The sequence below is a fragment of the Canis lupus genome, chromosome 3, assembly GCF_011100685.1.
Source record: "Canis lupus familiaris isolate Mischka breed German Shepherd chromosome 3, alternate assembly UU_Cfam_GSD_1.0, whole genome shotgun sequence".
NCBI lineage: Eukaryota > Metazoa > Chordata > Mammalia > Carnivora > Canidae > Canis > Canis lupus.
Window position 1 is genome coordinate 5,310,930 of NC_049224.1, and position 20,885 is coordinate 5,331,814.

Here is a 20,885-nt window from a genome sequence, read left to right on the forward strand (position 1 = left end):
TCAAATTTTTTTTTTCATTTTATTGGTGTTTGAATATTACCTCATTATTTGCTCAGAATCATTCCAGAAATTTTACTTTTATTTAAATTATATATAGGGGATCCCTGGGTGGCTCAACGGTTTAGCGCCTGCCTTTGGCCCAGGGCGCAATCCTGGAGTCCCAGGATCGAGTCCCGCGTCGGGCTCCCTGCATGGAGCCTGCTTCTCCCTCCTCCTGTGTCTCTGCCTCTCTCTCTCTATCATGAATAAATAAATAAATCTTTTAAAAAATTATATTTAAATTGTCAATATATTTGTACTATAAATGGTATACTTTCTCTTGAAACTAATAATAATTAAAATAATAAATAAAAGTTTTGAAAATGGGCAGGTTTGTTTTGCCAGCCTCTTTTCTTGTGCATAGTATTGGAGTTAGGGCATTACTGAATGCCAGTAGGATTAAATAAGGCAAAGTGGCTTTGAAAATACCTTTAACTTTGAGATTTGTCCTTTTCTCAGCCTGATATTCTTTGACTAATATTTAAGAATATGTTACCCTAGTAGGAGATAAGAGGTAGAAAGCATTCTAAAAAGTGCAATCCAGTATTGCATAATAAGGTATTCTCATTCTTACAAACCAATTTTTATTTATGGTTTGATACATAAGTGTCACATCATCTATCTTTCAAAAGAGGTAATATTTTGACAAGGCAGGAAATTGTACACCAAAATATATTTTACCCACATACACACACAGGTGCACATAAATACATATTCTCTTTCCTGAATTTGAAAACTTACTACCTATAGAAGAATACTTACTTTTCAAATATTTCTATTAAATGTCATCTAATGAACAGAAATTTAAATACAAAATTTAGACTGTATTTGGGAAATTTAGGATTGTAAATCCACTTCCTAATGTTGTAACACTCACGGTAGTCTGTATCCCATGGCTTTCTAATAATTGTAATCTGCTTTGCCCCCTGTGTTAGAGATATAATTATGTTAACAGCTTTCCTACACAGGCACCATACATTGCCATTATGAGGCTAACTTCATTTAATTAGCATCATGTAGTAAATTAGCAGTTATAAGGACTGCTGGGTACAAGGGGATCTCCATTTTCTCACCATTTACTTAATCCTCAGTCAATGTTAAGATTACTGCTCAATGAATTTCCCTAGCAAAATCACCCTCCTCAGATGTTGTGATTCAGCATTTGTATGGATTTGGAACAAACAGTTTTCTCTAGATGCCCACAAATTAGGATTATTGAAATCCCATCCTGTTCCTTGTTGGAAAGACACAGGAATACAGAGGGACAATGCCCATGTGAATGCATTCTTTTTCTTTCAAAACAACTATTTTTTTAAACGACTTGATGAAAAGGAGTGTTAGCTAGAAAGTAAATGGAAAGGCAGAATGAATCCTTTTAAAAGGAAGTTCCCAGATTTTATTTGTATTTTCTTAAGCAGATCTTTTTATGCCTAATGCTTGGTGGAAACACACAAAAATAAGAGTAAATTACATTATTATTTATCCCATTATTGGACCTATAGTGTGCTGTGAAGATGACTAACTTCTGTGATTGTGTGTATATGCTTGGTGATTCATTGTTTTCAACCCTATTAAGAATTATTTTCAGAGTAGTACAAACTACCAGTTTTAGGAGAAATTATCAAAATCCTAGGCCATCAGGAAAAATCTATTATTGCTTAATATATAAGAGACTTGATACATACTTAAAATGTCATCTTATCTTGGGGTGCCTAGGTGGCTCAGTCAGTTAAGCATCCGACTCTTGATTTTGGTTCAGGTAATGATCTCAGGGTGGTGAGATTGAGCCCAAGACAGGCTCCGTGCTGGGTGTGCAGCCTGCTTAAGATTCTCTCTCTCTCTCTCTCTCCCACCCTCCCCCCGCCCCTTGAGCATGCATGCACTCTCTCTAAAAAAAAAATCACCTTAGTATTTCAATATAAGTTAATTCTTTTGCTGCATATACACACGTGAGTGATCACGCACATGCACACGTACACACTCCATAAGTAACTTCCAATTTGTGATTTTATGATCAGAATCTCTAACAATTCAGACTCCAGAAATACTGAAGACCTTCCCAAAGCATTGCAAAAAGTAGTCTAAAAAGTTCTGTTGTCTAATTTCCCTCTCACCCACATGTGCCCTGGCAAATAATATATAATCACTAAATATCACACGTGTAGAAAGCATTTCATATATGTTAAAAGTGAAAAAATCAGTCAATTTTTACTAGTTATCAAACAAACGGAAAGTGTGAGGATTTTTAGATTACAGACAGTCCTTGACTTACAATGATTTGACTTATAAATTTTTGACCTTATGATGGTACAAAAGCAATAGGAATTCAATAGAAAACATACTTCAAATTTTGATCTTTTCCAGGTTAGTAATAATCAGTAAGATACTCTCATGATGCTGGGCAGAAGGAGTCAGCCCTAGGGGATCACAAGGGTAAACAATTGATACATTTACAGTCATTCTGTACCCATATGGCCATTCTATTTTTCACTTTCAGTATAGAATTCAATAAATTACATAAGATATTCAACACTTTGTTATAAAATAGGCTTTGTGTTAGATGTGTTAGATGAACTTGCCCATCTGTAGACTAATGAAATTGCCCAACTATTAGATGAATTTGTCCAAATGTTCTAGGCACATCTGAGGTAGGCTAGGCTAAGCTATGATGTCTGGCAGGTTAGGTACATTAAATGCACTTTCAGCTTATGATATTTTCAGCTTATAATGGCTTTATTGGGTCATAACCTAATCCTGAGATCTGTACTTGTTTGGGGGTCCCCTCACCTAACAGGAATTTAAAATATCTGGATCCAGAATATTTGCCACGTGGATCTGTCAGTCATGATTCTCTACTGAATACTATGCCTTTTCTTGAGAAAGATTACCTAGCACCAGAAGCATTTCTGTAGGCCCAAGGAGGGGTTTCTGTCATTAATAAAAGCAGGCCCCCGAAGTACTGTATCTACTTCTCAGAGAAGCCAGGTTTTTTTGACTTTCAGCCTAGTTGGCTTAGCCGGCCCACTGCAGTAATTACTCTCAGAGACATAAGCCCAATAGTAATCTGTTTCATGTCTTGTTCAAGGCCATTTTACTTCCTTCCCTGGTTAGTCTGTTTCCATGGGGCCAGGAGAGCACAAAGGGTCTGCTGGAGCTCACACAAGTGAAACAGCTTGGCAAGGAGGATTGTCAATTCACACTCACTCCTTGGTTTACCTTGCATCTTGTGGATTATACTTGAGTGCTGTCATTGCTGTCTTAAAATCTGGTGTCTCTGGCAACCACTCTGAGTGGACAGACAGCACAACCAACATATGTAGGGGAATTGATCTCTATGAGGTAATGTTGACCAATGGAACATGGAAGCTAATGAGTACATTTTTCTCCCATCATTTTCCTGGAGAGATTCTTTTGAGACATATTTGTCCATAGGGTCTCTATGTAGATATAACTTCCTAGCCTAGCCTAACCCAATTTCCCTTTCCTCTAAATCTTGATTTCTTTGGAATTTAGACCCCATAAAGTGTTAGCATATAGACATTAGGCTCAATTGCCTGGGCAAATAAATCAGCTATCTACCCATCTGAAGAGAATGTATAAGTCACTAGCCAGCTAGGTAAAAATCAGAGTAAATACATTAACTCATGTCTTTTACTCATGAGGAAACTACCTTTAATCAGATCCTAGTACTCTTACTTACAACTTAGATATGCTTCATTATTTTGTTTTGAAGCACATGATATTGGGAAGTAGCAAACTTCAAAAGATTATGAAGGATTTATACATTGTTGTCTTTAGGAGAGAAAGGTGACAGTAAGGTAGCAAGGACACATACTGAAAATAGAATACATGTTACTAACATTGTTCCAAGAGCCTTAAACACTTTAATATGTCTTGGAGCCATTACTGCTATAAAATACAACACCCAAACTAATTTTATAATAATTTCTGGGATTATTAGGAAAAACTCAAATTATATTTACTATGTTCTATGTAAAGAAGGTAGGCAAGTTCCTTGGAGAACTCTCAACTAAACAATTAAAAAATGTCTTGATGTTTACATTGGAACTAGACATTCTGACAATCTAGCCATATAGAACACTTTATTCTCTAAGGTTCCAGATCATGATTTTATCTTTTTTAAGAAGCTAAATATTTCATATGGCAATTTGAAAATACATAGAAACATACTCACAGTAGTAAGGAAAGATCAGACAGTGGCAAACCACAACTATTTCTTCAGTTCTGGCTTGAATGAGATTAATATTCCTAAATATAAACCAGAGGCAGGTGGGGAGAGACAGAAAATCGGAAAGGACCCAAAACTAGTAAGAAGAATAAATTAGTAATAAAGAAAAAAAATCTGACAAGAAAAGCCCCAGACCTGATGGCTTTACTGCTGAATTCTCAGAAACATTCAAGGAACTAACATCAATCCTGCTCAAGCTTTTCCAAAAAATTGAAGCAGATGAAAAACTCTGATGAATTCTAAGAAGCCAGCATTATCCTGATAGCAAAGCCAAATACACTACAGAAAAGCTACAGACCAATTACTTTTATGAATAACGATGCAGAAATCCTCAATAAAATAATACCCGACCAAATTCAATAGCATATTAAAAGAATTATATACCATAATCAAGTGGGATTTTTTTCTTGGAATGCAAGTTTCCTTCAACATAAGAAAATAATTCAATATAAGATATTAGATTAACAGAATGAAGGATAAAAACTATGTAAAAACTATTATTTAAATTGATACACAAGAAGCATTTGACATATACAGCAAAAATCATACTCAATAATAAGAGACTGAAAGCTTTTCCACAATATCAGGAAGAAAATGCCCACTTTCACTACTTCTATTAAATTTCTTTCCAATATGAAATTGGAAATCCTATCTAGAGCAATTGGGCAAGGAAAACAAGTCATCCAAGTCATAAAGAAAGATGTAAAGTCATCTCTATTTAACAGAGGATATAATCTTGTCTGTAGAAAACTCTAGAGATTCTACAAAAAAAAATACTAGAATTAATAAACGAATTTAGCAAAGCAGCAGGATTCAAAGAAAGCAGCAAACAAAACTCAACTGTACTAAACAATTTAAAAGGAAATTAAAAAAAACAATTCCACTTAATAATAAATATTTAGGAATTAACTTCTCTAGTAAGTTGAAAGATTTGTACAATAAAAACTATAAAAACATTTCTGAAAGAAATTAAAGAAGACGTAAATGAAAAGAAAGACATCGTATGTTCATGGATTGGAAAAATTCATATTGTTGAGATCTCAATACTATACAAAGTGATGTACAGAATTAATGCAACCTTTGTGAAAATCCTAATGATTTATTTGTAGAAATAGAAAAATCCCCACTAAAATTCATATATAATCTAAAGGCACCTTCAATAACCAAAACAATTTTGATAAAGACATCAGGAGTCTCTTTCTGATGTCAAAGTTCAATATAAAGCTACAGTAATGGTACTAGCAAAAAGACACATGCACCAATAGAATAGAGTTCAGAAATAAACCCTTGCATATATGGTTAGATGTTTTTCAACAATGAGATACCACCTCAGATTCCTTAAGGTGATTATAAGAAAGAAAAAAGAAAAGAAAAGAAAAGAAAAGAAAAGAAAAGAAAGAGAAGAGAAGAGAAGAGAAGAGAAGAGAAGAGAAGAGAAGAGAAGAGAAGAGAGAAGGAGGGAGGGAGGGAGGGAGGGAGGGAGGGAGGGAGGAAAGGAAAGGAAAGGAAAGGAAAGGAAAGGAAAGGAAAGGAAAGGAAAAAAGGAAAGGAAAGGAAAGGAAAGGAAAGGAAAGGAAATAAAGAAATGGCAAGGATGTGGAGAAATTTTAACTCTTAAGCATTATTACTGACAACATTTAATAGTATAGCTGCCATGGAAAACATTACAGTGGTTTCTCAAAAAAATAAAAAGAGAAATACCATATGACCTAGCAATTCTACTTCTAGGTTTATACTTAAAAAATGCAAACAGGTTCCCAAAGAGATATTTATATACCCATATTCATAGCAGCATTTTTACAATAAATAGAAGCAACTCAAATGTCTATCAACAGGTAAACAGATATGTAACATGTACTATATACATACAATGGAATATTATTCAGCCTTATAAAGGAAGAACACTCTGACATATACTACAACATGGGTGAACCTCAAGGACAAAGTACTAAGTAAAATAGGCCAGTCAAATAAGACAAATGCTGTATGATTCTACTTTTATGAAGCAGATTAGTCCAAATCATAGAGATATAAGGTAGATCGGTGGATGTCTGGGGGTGAGAAGAGGAAGAAATGACAAGGAGTTACTGTTTAATGGATATAGAGTTTCAGTTTTGCAAGATGGAAATGAGTTCTGGAGATGGCTGGTGGTGTTGGTTGCACAAGAATATAAATGTACTTGATACCCATGAACTGTACAATTGAAAATGGTTATAATAATTTTTAAAATAATTTAGTAATTTTTAATTAAAAATTAAACAATTAAAAAATGGAAAACATATGCAAGACATATATAAGGCAGAAATTGTTATAAGAACCTCACAATTGATTTCACTGAAGAAAAATTTAAGGTAGGTGTTAGAATTCTTAACTGATAGGAAAAGTGGCACAACATCTGCAAGTTCACACAGCTAGTAAGTGAGAAAGCTGGACCTGAACACAAGCAGTGGCAACAGTGTCTGTACTTCTGCACTCTTAACAATCAAATTACTATCTATTCTTGACAATGTAGTTAAAGACAAAAATGTCCTTGTGTGAAAGTTTCATTTTTTATTTTTGATAAGGGGAAGTGGAACAGTTCTTAGATCTATTATCAGAATGCCCTATTATGCCCCAAAAGAGATTTTAGCCTTAGTTCTCAAAGCTGTTAAAAATGATCAGGAAAGTGAATATTTAAAAGGATAAACAGAGGCGATCCTGGATGGCTCAGATGGTTGAACATCTGACTCTTGGTTTCCACTCATGTCATGATATCAAGGGTTTTTGATTGAGCCCCATGTTGGGCTCTGTGCTCAGCAGGGTCTGCTTGAAGATTCTTTCCCTCTGCGCCTCCCCCAGGTCATGCACTCGTATGCTCCCTAAAATAAATCAATAAAAGTCTTTAAAAAAATACAAAAAGAATGAAGAAAATGGTAAGAAATAAAGGAGCAATGCTGAGTAGCAAGAACTGTGACTGTGGAATGAACTGGTCCTGTGCTTTTAGATGGAGTAAGGGCACACTGGGAATCTGAGATTCATGACTGAATTCCTTTCTGAGGCCAGGATCTATTTTGTGCCAGCCTTCGTGCTCAGAGCTTTCATAAATGTGCCTTCACTTCATCTCTCACAGTGATTCTGCTATAGGAAAACCATTATCAATTTATTTCCATAACATTGTTTTATATTATGAAGAATATTCCAATTTGAAAACCACTTTTCTCCAAACCATTTTTAACTTTGTATATTATTAGGTAATGACAAAGCATTGTCAGTTTTCTTGGACTTCAACAAATTTGGGTAAGATATTTTTCTTGTTTTGTTTGATTTAAATCAATTCATTAGAGAGTTTATCTTTTAAATTAATTCCCTTTATCACCAAATCACATTCTGATTTCCATCTCCCCTTACTGAATTTATACTACATTTTTAAATTTAATTATGTTCTTATAATATGTGCACTATTTTTTTCTGTGCATGCATTTTTCCTTCTGGAAACTATCTATTTTCCCTATAGTTAGGGGAAACAAATATGCTCATTACAGCAGTAAGAGAACTGGGCATGGTTTATGGCAAGTCAGTTATATCGTGGTGCCTCAGTCTACTGTGTTCTTTCTATAACAAATAAAGTGTGCCATTTTTGCATTGATGGGCCACCTGGATCTTATTACTTTGGTCAACCCAGTACTTTTGCATTAGCCTGCCATTCTTACCAAGTGTCTGTCAGTGTGTGTCTTGTATGTGTGAAGCTTATTTTTTTCCCACAGATGCCAGTAATGTGCTTGCTCTTATTCACCAAGTCAAAATAAAACAATAATTGTTGATACATTTAAATCTGAAATTTCCATCAATCTGTGTAAATGCTGCCTATTATTTGTCATGATCAACGTTCATGGGAGATTGAGGGAAAATAGTTCAATCATCACAATACGTACTATTAACCACTGTCATATTTGAGTCTATAGTGTGCTGACTCTTAAAAAAAAAAAAAAAAAAAACACCTGTAAAATATATGCCAGAAAAAAGAAGAGCACATTACTAGAGGATGCATGCTGACCTTTTACCTCAGAGTAAAATGGGCTTATGATTTATTTCTATACCAATTAGCTAGAGCTTATAAGAAATTGCTAGCCAATTAGGATAACACAGAAAAGTGACCTTAAAGGCTATTCTTGTGCTTTAAATATAATTCAAAATATTGTTGATAATCTATAAAACTGTTTTATGATGTAGTTAATTTAGGTTTCAAGGTGAAGTATGGAACAGAAATAACCAGCTGGACTATTCAGACATAATGCTTTACTTTTAAATTGATTTTTTTCTGATTGAATTAGGCTTTGTAGTAAACATATATTTTATATCCATTAACTTTAAAGATTCAGTAATACTTTATAAGGTAAATTATTCGCAAGTAACACAGTTTTGTAACACTATATTGATACAAGCACATTAACATCGTTACCAATCAAGTATTCAAGTTGGTATTAGATTTAAACTTTTAAGTTAAAAAAAATCACAATTTTTTTTTATTAAGTAAGTAAAGATACCACTACAAAACTGAATAAAGAAAATGTTTCTGGAGTGCCTAGTGGCTCAGCTGATTAGGAATCCAACTCTTGATTTCTGCTTGGGAACCAGCTTAAGATTCTCTCTCTCCCTTCGCCTCCTCCCAATACCACCCCCGGCTTGCCCACGTGCCCTCTCCCACCACCACCCCCAGTCTCTCTCTCTCTCAAAAAAAAAAAAAAAAAAGGTATACTTCTTATTGGAAACAAATTTAGAAGAAGTAAAAATTATAGTGCATTTTTTTCTCTTTAGATTTCTAACTCAACCTAACAAGTGTTGTTGACAATACAGTTCATGAGATTATCTGCATCAGGACAGGCTTATCTAAATCACAAATAAAGCGTCAAAAGGTAGGTTCTGTCATCAGCTAAAAAAGTGATAAAAATACCTAGGGCACAAGAGGTTTAGAATCTTTGCTTACATAAGAAAACTTTGATTTAGTTTTTAACACATCCTTTCTATTTATACTAGGGGTCAGGGAGACAAAATATTTAAAATTTTACATAAAGTGTTAATCCTGGAAATAGAATTACTACATTCATTTCCTCATGGTTAAGAACTGAACATTCTGAAAAGAATATGTGATAACCAAATTACTGATTTGGAGTTAGGGCTTGGTTATCTGTACCAACAATCGGACACCACTAGAATCTCCTCAGTCTCATTCTGTTAGCAGCAGTAGGATACTTAATGCCCCAAACCTACTATTTGGTCACTTCCTAAGTTATTCTTCTTTTCTCTTCCCTTCCTTCCACTATCATCCCCTCCTCTTTTGCTGTCTTCCTCCTCTGGCCTGCCCTCCTTCCTCTTTCCTCCTTCTTCTCTTTCTCTTCAGTTGGGACTTTCTACCTGGTATTTCTCCTAATTCAAATCTTAAGAGGCTAACATTCGGTATACATCTTGAACTTCTCATGGCTTAAGTGCTGCCTTCTCTGTAAAGCTTTAAATAGACACAAAAATATTTTCTCTGTCAATAGATTTTCCCTAACTTTGGCATAATAATCAGCATTGCATCATGCTCAATGTTTTGTGTGTGTGTGTCTTTTCCTATCCCTCTCCCTACCCCCCTTGAAGGCAGGGATAATGTTCTCCTTATCATTGTATCATTAGCTTTAATACAATTTGTGAAACACAGATTTGTATTGAGTATTTATTTTGTAGATGAATACTTGTATTTTTAGATTAATTTCCCCAATGGCTCAAGTAAGTTAATTTTGTTCTCTTTGGAGACTTTCAAAGGGGTTAGAATAGCATAAATGCATTTTCCACTTTCAAGGTGCCAAGTTCATGTGGAAGAATAATATATCTAGGAGATGCTTTCCAACAATCTTCTACAAATTTATGCATCCAAACCAAGAATCTGAAAATTCCAACATTAGGTTTTCCAACCTTAGAACTTGGGAATCTCTTAAATGCTACAATTGAATCAGGGAAGTATTGAAATTATGATTACTTTTTTCTACATACCTTTGGACTTGGATGGCATGCCACTCAAGTATTTTGATCTAGAAGTCAGAATATAAAATTTTAAAACATGTAGTAGTAACAGTAACTACAGCAACTAAGATAGCAACAAAAACAGCAAAACAATAATAAAATTTACTGATAGTCTTCCATGTTTAAATTGCTGACAGAAATTAGGCATTTCTGCGGATTATAATTTACTTTGTATGGGTATGTAATCCTATATTTAAGAAAAACTTTTGACAACTTCACATAAATACCAACCTTTACATGGTTAACTTATATGAAATACTACAGAGTATCCAATTGATCTTACCTGAGAAACTTGGGCAATAGACAATAAATATATTGCTAAAATTCACATTCCAAAGGTAAAATAATTTTGGTCATCATTATCAATGGATATTAGGAAGTGAAAGTAGGTTTTAAAGGAACACTGGAAGGGGAAATACCCATGAGATTCTATTTATAAATAATGTGCTGCCTGCCAGTGTACTAACTTTTAAACATTTCTCACTTTATACTCAATGACAAAATGCTATTATTATGCCGTTTTATAAAATAGGAAATAGGTAAGAAAGGGTAGGTACCATCTACATTGCAACTCAAAAAGTAAACGTCTGGATTAAATTCAAACCCAGTTCTGTCTGCCTGACTTAAAAGGCTATGCTATTAATTACTAACACCTTCACTTTTCATAGAAAGATGCCTTCTCACTATTATGCCAGATACATTTGCTCTGCACTTTCCCCCTCACAGGGAATTGGCTGTTCTTCTAGATTTATTAGTTCTTTGCTTAAAGAGGAAGGTAGAGAAAAGTTTGAAAGGTTATTGCAGTTTTGTGAGAGGGCAGAGGAATATTTCTGTTGGAAAAAGGGTAAAAATGTCTGAAGACCTCTTTTTTTTCCTCTCTTATTAGGAATTGTATTCTTTAAACTTTATTTAAAAATCTAGAAATAGGGATGCCTGGGTCGCTCAGTGGTTGAGCATCTGACTTTGGCTCAGGGTGTGATCCCAGGATCTGGGATCGAGTCCCACATCAGGCTCCCTGCATGGAGCCTGCTTCTCCCTCTGCCTGTGTCTCTGCCTCTCTCTCTGTGTGTGTCTCTCATGAATAAATGAATAAATAAACCTTTAAAAAATTTTTAAAAATCTAGAAATAAAAACAACTACCATATTGAGCACTCACTGTGTGACAATCACTGTATTAAATACTTTACATATACTATTGCTAATTGTTAAAACACTGCCTCAAAATAAATGTCAGTTTCTTGTTTTAAAAATGAGGGAAACGAGGCTCAGAGAGATTAAATGATCTGCCCAATAACTGCAGATCTAGGACTAGCAGCTGTCATATAAATGCCTGTAGAGAATGAAATGTCCACGTACTCTCTACTCTAGCAAAGTAAAGGAAAAATGACTGACAATATTGAGGGATGGCATAATCTTACATAGAAGTAAAAAGACCATCAGTAGAATGAGATGATGCTGTATAAAGACATGTTTTCCTTCTTGGATTATGAATTTGAAGTTTCTACAGATTAAGTAGTGACCCATTATAAAAGCTAATACTAATATACCAATTGATAGTGTATTTATCATTTAATGAACATTTAGTATTCTTACAATATAATCTCCATTTTTACAAAAACCTTGTGAGGAAGCTGACATATATACTTCTAATTCCAGATTATAGATGAAGTAACAGAGACTTTTTCAAAGTTTCAACATTTTGTCCAAAGTTATACAATTAATTGGTAAATAGAGTAAGGATTCAAATGCATCACTGATTAGTACCTTGTCCTATGCTCTTACCTAAAGAAAACATCCTATTACTAATTGTGTTAATGATATCATTTTAAATAACAATCTCTGAGTTAAGTGTAAGTTACATCCAAAGTAACATGTCTGGCCAGAAAAATAGAGATTTTTTTTTTAAAACTCGATAAAGAGTGGCTAAGTCCCAGTTCACAGACTTTAGCCCTAACTTTTCCCTAAAAGTTATTATTATTATCCTTATTCAAGACTTTCACAGACACTAAGGCCCAGTACCCAAATCAAAAGCCATATCAGTAGGAAATCAGTAGTAGAGTTGAGGAGGAATAGCTAATGACTTTGTGACCACCAAGAATGCTGCTTATCTCTTCAGCACACGTATCAGAGATAGCTATTTCTAGACCATCCCTTAGTTCTGACAATGATTCCCAGTATACTGTGATACCAGAATTTCTTTTGCTCTGGAGCTGACCTTGTAAACCAAGGGCTATTATCAGTTGCAACTGGTTGGGGCTGGGATACACAGAAATTTAACTATATATTTCTGAATGGGTTATTGTACTCAGGGGAATATTAAAAAATCAAGAAATCAGCACATTACTGACAGTTTGTTAGGATTTTTTAGTATTATGGGACAATGTAGATTGGGTATTGGAATAATTAAGGAAGATTTGTGATTGGATATGCAAATATAACTTTAAAATCTTGATTAATAGGCCAATGCCAATAACAGGAGATCTCTAAAAGAAAAGTACAAGAATTTACAATATTTTTTATCAGTGACTTGGATCATGACTTAGAAGCCACCCTTTTCGTATTTGTGGATGACAGATTCAGGAGGATTATGTAATATATTTCATGACAGTGGAGGATTTAAAAAATCTTGATAGGCTTGAATGATGGACTAAAACCAATAAAGAAAAATTTGACAAATAAATATAAGATTCCCCATTTAGATTAAAAGCAAGTTACATAAGCGTAGATTCAGAGAGTCCTATCTCAAAAGCAGCTTGGTGAAAAAGACTAGATATTTAAGTTGGTGACAGAAGCCAACAATGAGACATAAATAATAAATTCTAGGCTGCTTTAATAGCCTTGCAAGAGTATGTAATGCCTATATGGCACTATTTTTCAAAGTAGATTCTAAAGAATATCCAGTATTGAATCTTGAATCAATTAGCAAGTCCTAAAGAACAGCTTATTTTATTTTTATAACCAGAAAGAAGAGAATAGGACAGAATAAGATTGATGGAATAAAAAATACAAAATTGCATTGTTCAGACAAAGGAATAATTGCGTGGTGAGGGGGTTCTAGGTATAGAGACAGGCAGACTGGATCATCACCTATATGGGGGCCAGAAGTTTTGACTACTTCAATTACTTCTGAATTCCCAGTCCATAAGCAAGAAGAGAGCATGGCACATGAAATACACTCAATAAATGTTATGCAAGGAATTATGACAAAAATATATTTTTTTACTATGGCTCATGTGAAAAAGTTTAAGAGCCACAGCTTTCTGTCACGCTGCATCATCAAGACACTGGGGCACCTGAAAATTTTGTAAGGTATATTAACAGAGAGGTTCCAAATTAAGTTCATCAGGATGGAGCTATCTGATTTAACTCCCATACTATTGTAAAAACTATAGGAATAGTGATATTCAACCCAAAAATATTTTGGGACTACATAGTTGTTTTTATATAAATGAACATTTAAGAGAAAGAATGAACATTTCAACAAATCTTATACTAAGAGGCACACTTTATTTTTATGAGAGAGAGAGAGAGAAAGAGCCTCTGAACAGGGTGGAAAGGCAGAGGAAGAGAGAGAGAGAATCTTAAACAGGCTCCATGGTCAGCTCAGAACCCTAGATGGGCCTCAATCTCACCATCCGGAGATCATGACCTGAGCCGGAATCAAGAGTTGGATGCTTAACCAACTGAGCCACCCAGATACCCCTGGGAGTCATACTTAAAAAAAAAAAAAAATTTTAATATTTCTAGTATGGAGGTGGCTTCCCACACTTTTCTTGTTGTGATGTCTTGATACTGATACTTTTAAAGCAGATAAATTCCTTAATTTACCAGGAGGACAGATACTGTAAATTCTTTCCTGAATATACTTAATTTTTAGTTAGGTATCTTTTGGTATAAAGCTTATTTCCATATTTTAAAATATAATTAAAATAATTAGTTGATTAGTTGGTTGGCCATGCTAAGAACAGTGTAACTGGTACTGCAAAGGAATCCAGAAAGCAACTGCATTATAGTTATAATATATTAATTATATTAATGTAACCACTTCCATTGTTTCTGAGAAAGAGAAAAATAGACCAAAAAACTTATTTATAATGACCACTTTTATCATGGAATATCACCTATTTTCTTTTAAACAGAATCAGTTATTCCTCATGTGATGGCTTAGATTAAATTGAATTAGATGTTCTTTTTAAACCAAACCCAAATTCTAATTAGATGGTCACTTGAAATAGCATAGCTAATTCTTCATAGAACCTAAGGAATCTACTAAATTGAATTGCATTATTGGTATTACTAATAGATTAAGAATTCAACAATTTCAACTACAACGGTGAAATATTTACAAGTAAATATGAGGAATTAATTTTTTCTTGGAATCAGATTGCCATTTTATAATTTATTATATAATCTATATTTTATTATCATATTTTTAAGTTTTTTAAAAAATTTATTTATGATAGTCACAGAGAGTGAGAGGCAGAGACATAGGCAGAGGGAGAAGCAGGCTCCAATCACCGGGAGCCCGATGTGGGATTCGATCCCGGGTCTCCAGGATCGCGCCCTGGGCCAAAGGCAGGCGCCAAACTGCTGCGCCACCCAGGGATCCCTGTTTTTAAAACCCAAATTAACACTTTTCAATTTTTTTAGAATTTAGGGTTTTTTCTGATTTTAAAGAAAATATGGAATTATTGTAGATAATTTAAAAATAGAAAAAGGACAAAAATACTAATTAGTACTCAAAGCAAACTCATTGTTAACTTTCCAGTGTATATTTTCAGTTATTTTTCACACATGTATTTTTATTTTTTTAAGATTTTATTTATTCATGATAGACACAGAAAGAAAGGTAGAGACATAGGCAGAAGGAGAAACAGGCTCCCTGCAGGAAAACCATTGTGGGACTCGATCCCAGGACCCCATGGTCATGCCCTGAGCCAAAGGCAGATGCTCAACCACTGAGCCACCTAGGCATCTCTCACAAGTGTATTTTTATAATTTGATGTTAAATTAGGGTTAGTTTGTAAGCTATGTATTTTGTTACAATGACCTTTTAGATGATTCTTATGCCATATTTTAAAAATAATATTTTTCTAACTATAAAATATATAATTATTTTCTGACAGGAAATATTCTACATTGTTACTATTTTTTCCTAAATAGTCCAGTTTTCTTTCTTTCCATGAATATTGTATATCTCTCATATATATGTGTATATATTCCTGAAATATGATATATATATAAATATCTGCTTTTCAAAAAGACATATATGTCCAATAGAATCTCTTGTTGCATTTCTTAATCAGTAAATTTCTCTACAAAATATGACAAGATCATGTATTATTAATATTTTATTTTCCCCAGGAGGGGGGAAAGCAGCAAAGAGAGAACAATTAAAGTACTTTCCTAAGGGAAATAGTTAGAATCTGAATATTTTAAGGAATATGCAGCAATTTGGGGTTAAATAAAACCCTTCAGAAATCTATCAGTTTGTAAAATGGAAATTATAAAAGAGGATATAAAACTCATCATAGTCTGAAATCCAACTTGAGATATAGAGAACTTTTATTTATAACTTTTACTCCTATATGATCATCCAAATTCTTTATTATTATTACTATTATTATTATTTTTTTAATTGCTAAAGTAACCTTTATTATGAAGCAACATTTTTTTTGGTTGAACATTGTATATCAAACATAACTGAATATTGGCAATGTTATATTATTTAACATAAGGAGGTAGAATTATTTAACATAAGTGGTCTCACTGTTCTCAAATTTCAAATGTTAAGTTAGAATTTCAGGTAACCTCGAAAGAAAACACTGTTTAAAAAACAAACTCATTACAGATCTGAAAAAATAAAGTGATTAAAATTATCCATAAATTAATTCTAGTACAGTCCAGGACTTTGAAAATGAGAAGTAAGCTACCTTATTGAATTTGAAAAGAACTGAGAATCAGATATTGTTCTTAAGTAGTATTGCTTCCAAATAAAATTAGCATAAAGGACAAGATTATTGAATTGAAGATAAGGAATATAGCTTGTTTAAAAAGTCATCCATGAATAACTATCTGTATGTCCTAAAATACTGTCTGTTGTGAGTTTAATAGAACAATGTATTAGTTGTCAACATCTCGAAACAGGTTTAAATGCCTCAAAATGAAGGAATGAGCAACAAAGAAACAATATATACCTGCAATTTCAAGAGAACAATGGTAGCATATGCTTGGCATTATTCAGTAGGACAACATCTCATAATGGAGGGGAGAAAGAGCTGAGGAAATGGTCTTGACTTACAAATGTGCTCAGAAACTTCAGCCTAAAATGAATGAATGGAGAATTATGGAAATCAATAATCCCAACTGGATGATATCTCAGTGGTGAGGAGAATCAGATATACCATCTCTACAGTAGTATATACAACACTAATGAAAAGCAATTAAAGGAAATATGCAGGAATCTCAGGGACTGAACTATGAGGAAATGTTTCCTTAATATATTTTCTGTGCCAAGCACTGTTTTAAGAACTGGGGGATATAATAATAAGTGTGATTACTCCATAGGTCCCTCTTCTTAAGGTAGGCATAGGGCTGTGGATTTTGGAGTGGAGAATGTAGCTAATAAACTACTAAATTACTACTATAAAAAACAAACAAAAAGGAGCAAGATAACTTTAGATAGAAGTAAGTGGTGAAAGAAAATAAAATGGGATAAGAATAAGAGCAATTTGTTCTGGAATTCAAACAATGTTTTAGGAAAGAGGATATTATAATTGATTTTGTAAGCACAGTCTAGCATAACTTTAGGTGCATAAATAATTGGGGACTATGCTCTAGGAGTAATTTAAGGTGGTGAAAATGAATAGCAAACTGAGTCATAAGAATATAGGGTGAGTTTTCTCAGGTAGGTATCAAATATATATTCTAGTTCCTACTCATTCTTTATGAAGAATGTATTATCCAGGGGCAGGGCAATATGGAATGAGAGTCACTATAAACTTTGTGGAATTTAGTAGTAAATGTTAAAATACTGGACTTAAAATATCAATGATCAATGGTTTTATTTGGCATATTCTAGTTTTAATAATACAACTTAATAAATTTTCTTCAATTTTTCCATATTATAATCTAGGCACTATACTAAGATTCAAAAACACAATGTGAAAACTCTTAAGGAATTTATTAATCAGTATAAATGAATGATTACTAATATTAGAAGAAGGAAATTAGCATGGGGAAACACGTAGTGTATTTATACAAGTAGTGTTATATTTAAGGGAATTGCGATAAAGAGAAACTGAGATGTTTCATACTCATAAAGATTGAAATATGACTTCTAAAATATTTCTGAAGTGTGTTCTATACAGTCAAATAGGAAACATGCTAACATTTAAGTATGGGCATTTGAAAGACTCATAAAAATCAGTCACAAATGATTTATTCTGACATGGGAACATGCACATGGGATAAAGTATGTCTTAAATGTTTGGAATATGTGATCAAATATGTGGTTTACTCTTTTTCTTATATGAAGAATTGATTGCCTAAGAGTGATTTACTTACCAAATGGATTTGAAATTTTTTGTTCAAAATATTTGATTAGTAACTTTATCGTTATAGCATTTATAATTAAGAGTAAGAATAGGAATGTAAAATCTAATATTTCTCCAAGGACAATTCTATAACATGTTCGTGAATATATTGCAAGATCCAATATTACACTAATAAGTTCTTTCTGAGGGTCATTCTCATAAAATAAAAAAATTTGTTCTCCTGTGACAGAATCTGAAAAATAGTTTTTAAGACTAATTAACTGATTAATGTGCTCTTTCTTTTCATTTTTGACCATCAAAGTAGTGTCCAGAACTTAAAACCTCTATATATTTATAATAATGATTTCTCAAATTATATTTTTACCAAAATAACACATAAACATAGACATTGTGGATGTCAATTAACAATATATCCTTTTACTTGATTAAATGTCCTATCTACGCAATTTAATGTACAATACTGACACTCAATAGATAATTAGAATATGTGACCAGAACTTGCTACTATATAATAAAAAACCTTAATGTATTTTAGACAGAAAAAAAGGAAATAATCATCCAAGCTTTGCTTTAAGTATTTTAAAAAGGGATAATGGGGCAGCCCTGGTGGCACAATGGTTTAGCGCCGCCTGCAGCCCAGGGTGTGATCCTGGAGACCCTGGATAGTGTCACATCAGGCTCTCTGCATGGTGCCTGCTTCTCCCTCTGCCTGTGTCTCTGCCTCTCTCCCTCTCTCTCTTTCTGCATCTCTATGAATAAATAAAATCTTTAAAAATAAATAAAAATAAAAAGGGATAATGGTATCTTAAGAAGAGATCAAACAATATGGTACAAATAAAGGTAATATTTTCCAAGGAATCTGGAACCAGTTTCTGTGAATACTCTCTCATAAAATACAAAAAGTAACTATACCTTCCATTGTATACAACATAGGAATTCTGGCATTGTCTGTAATATTATCTCAGGAAGATTATCAAAGACTGACTTTGAAAACATTATAAAAATTGTTATGGATAAGAAACCCAAAGTCAGTAAAGCTGATAGTAGTGACATGAGTTAATTAAGAGCTTTAGTTACCAATGTATCTACTTTTTCCTACTAGTTAAATCTCTGGAAAGCAGAGGTTAAGGCAATTTTTATACAACACTGAACAATGTTAATGATGATGGAGGAAGTTCCTGAAAGGTGGTCCCAAAAAATCTATACAACTATTATCAACTCCAGCTGAAATCATTACGTGAATGTTGATGATGAACTTTATAACAGATTATCTTGAACTTTTAATAAGGTTCTTAAAATCATTAAAACTGAGATAATCACATACCCATGTATTACCTAGCGTAGTACAATATGAATTATACACACTGTAATAATATGTTCTTGGGGGGAAAAAAAACAACAAACCTCTGAAACTATCAGTTTACATACAATATGGAGGTTAAGGTTCATGTTAAACTACATTTTGAAGTTGTAATCAGCCAAACTCAAGAGTTTGGAAAATTCTGGAATACATAATTAAGCCGCACCAACTATTAAATGACATGAAAAAAAAATACAAATGGGGAACGATTCTAAAGTAAAGGAGATTTAAGATACATAAACACCAAACAAAACATGGGAAACTCATTTTTATCCCAATTCTATTATCAATTATAGAAGATATTTTTGAGCTAATCAGAAAACATGAGAAACAGACCAGGTATTAGATGATTATTATAGAATTCTTGTTTATTTTGTGAGGTGTTAAACAAAATGCCCTTATCCATTGAGATACACATAAGAAATATTTATTAGTAGAGTGATGTAAAGTCTAAGATTTGCTTAAAAAGAAAACTGGACACGCATATAAAGTACAAGTTTGTGTATGTATGTTATGGGGGAAAGGGGATAAATGAAATAATGGCAGAAAATTAATAATCGTAATACCTAAAAGAGGCAGGAAAAGGACACCCCCAAAGATGTCTAGGTCTCAATTTTGAAACCTATGAATATTTTGTTATATGTCAAGGGATAATTAATGTTACAGATATGAGTTTGCTTATCAACTGCCCATGAAATAGATAAATTTTCCTGACGATCCTACAGTGCAGAGCAGAGTGAATCAATGCAATAATGAAGGTTCTTATAAGTGGAATAAGAAGGCAGAAGGGGTAGAACCAGGAATTGCCAACGTGAAAAAGATTTGGCCTGATGTTGCTGGCTTTGAAGATGGGGGAATGACACCACAAGGCTGCAGGCAGCTGCTAGAAGCCAGAAAGATAAGAAAACAGATTCTCCCCTAGAGTCCAGAAAGGAAATCTGTCCCCATTTTTCACACAGTGAGATGCATTTTTGACTTCTGACCTCTAGGACTCTAGAATAATAAATCTGTGTTTTAAGCTACCAAGTTTATGTATTTTTGTTTTACAGCAGCAATAGGAAAATAATGTACTAGGCTTAGGGTATGTGGGTTTCGTTATTCTCTTTACTTTTTTTTTAAGATTTTTTTTTAAGATTTTATTTATTTATTCATGAGAATACACAGAGAGGAGAGAGAGAGAGATAGAGAGAGAGAGAGAGAGGCAGAGACACAGGCAGAGGGAGAAGCAGGCTCCATGTAGGGAGCCCAACGTGGGACTCGATCCCGGGTCTCCAGGATCACGCCCAGGGCTGCAGGCGGCGCTAAACCGCTGAGCCACCGGGGCTGCCCTATTCTCTTTACTTTTATATCAAGTTTAAACTTTCCATAGTAAAACCTTTAAAAATACATTAAGATTCTGAAAAGAATTGTCCATGACCAATTTTGTGATTAAAGTCCAAGAGCAAAAAGCTTAATTTAAGGATATATGAAATCTAACTTAAATAACAGGACTAGGGCAGCCCCGGTGGCGCAGCCGTTTAGCGCCGGGGTGTGATCCTGGCGACCCAGGATCGAGTCCCACATTGGGCTCCTTGCATGGAACCTGCTTCTCCCTCTGCCTGTGTCTCTGCGCCTCTCTCTCTGTGTCTCTCATGAATAAATA

The 20,885-nt window shown here is 33.7% G+C and overlaps 2 long non-coding RNA genes across 9 annotated transcripts in view; one reads left to right on the top strand and one right to left on the bottom strand.

The window, feature by feature from the left end:
• Nucleotides 1–20,885, top strand: part of LOC102156725 — an 87,877-nt gene that overhangs the window by 65,516 nt on the left and 1,476 nt on the right. Inside the window, exons 6-7 of one of the 5 annotated variants that reach the window (XR_005356553.1) lie at nucleotides 7,519–7,564; nucleotides 9,083–9,180. The exons of 3 other annotated variants lie outside the window; for them this stretch is intronic. This is a non-coding gene — a long non-coding RNA (uncharacterized LOC102156725). The remainder of the gene's footprint in view (nucleotides 1–7,518; nucleotides 7,565–9,082; nucleotides 9,181–20,885) is intronic. One more of the 5 variants, XR_005356554.1, reaches the window with a different exon arrangement.
• LOC111095076 overlaps nucleotides 1–20,885 on the bottom strand; it is a 48,010-nt gene that overhangs the window by 19,391 nt on the left and 7,734 nt on the right. For 2 of the 4 annotated variants that reach the window (XR_005356561.1, XR_005356563.1), the window contains exon 2: nucleotides 10,298–10,335. This is a non-coding gene — a long non-coding RNA (uncharacterized LOC111095076). Of the gene's footprint in view, nucleotides 1–3,255; nucleotides 3,821–10,297; nucleotides 10,336–16,524; nucleotides 16,651–20,885 lie in introns of those variants that run through there. The other 2 variants (XR_005356562.1, XR_005356564.1) reach the window with 2 other exon arrangements.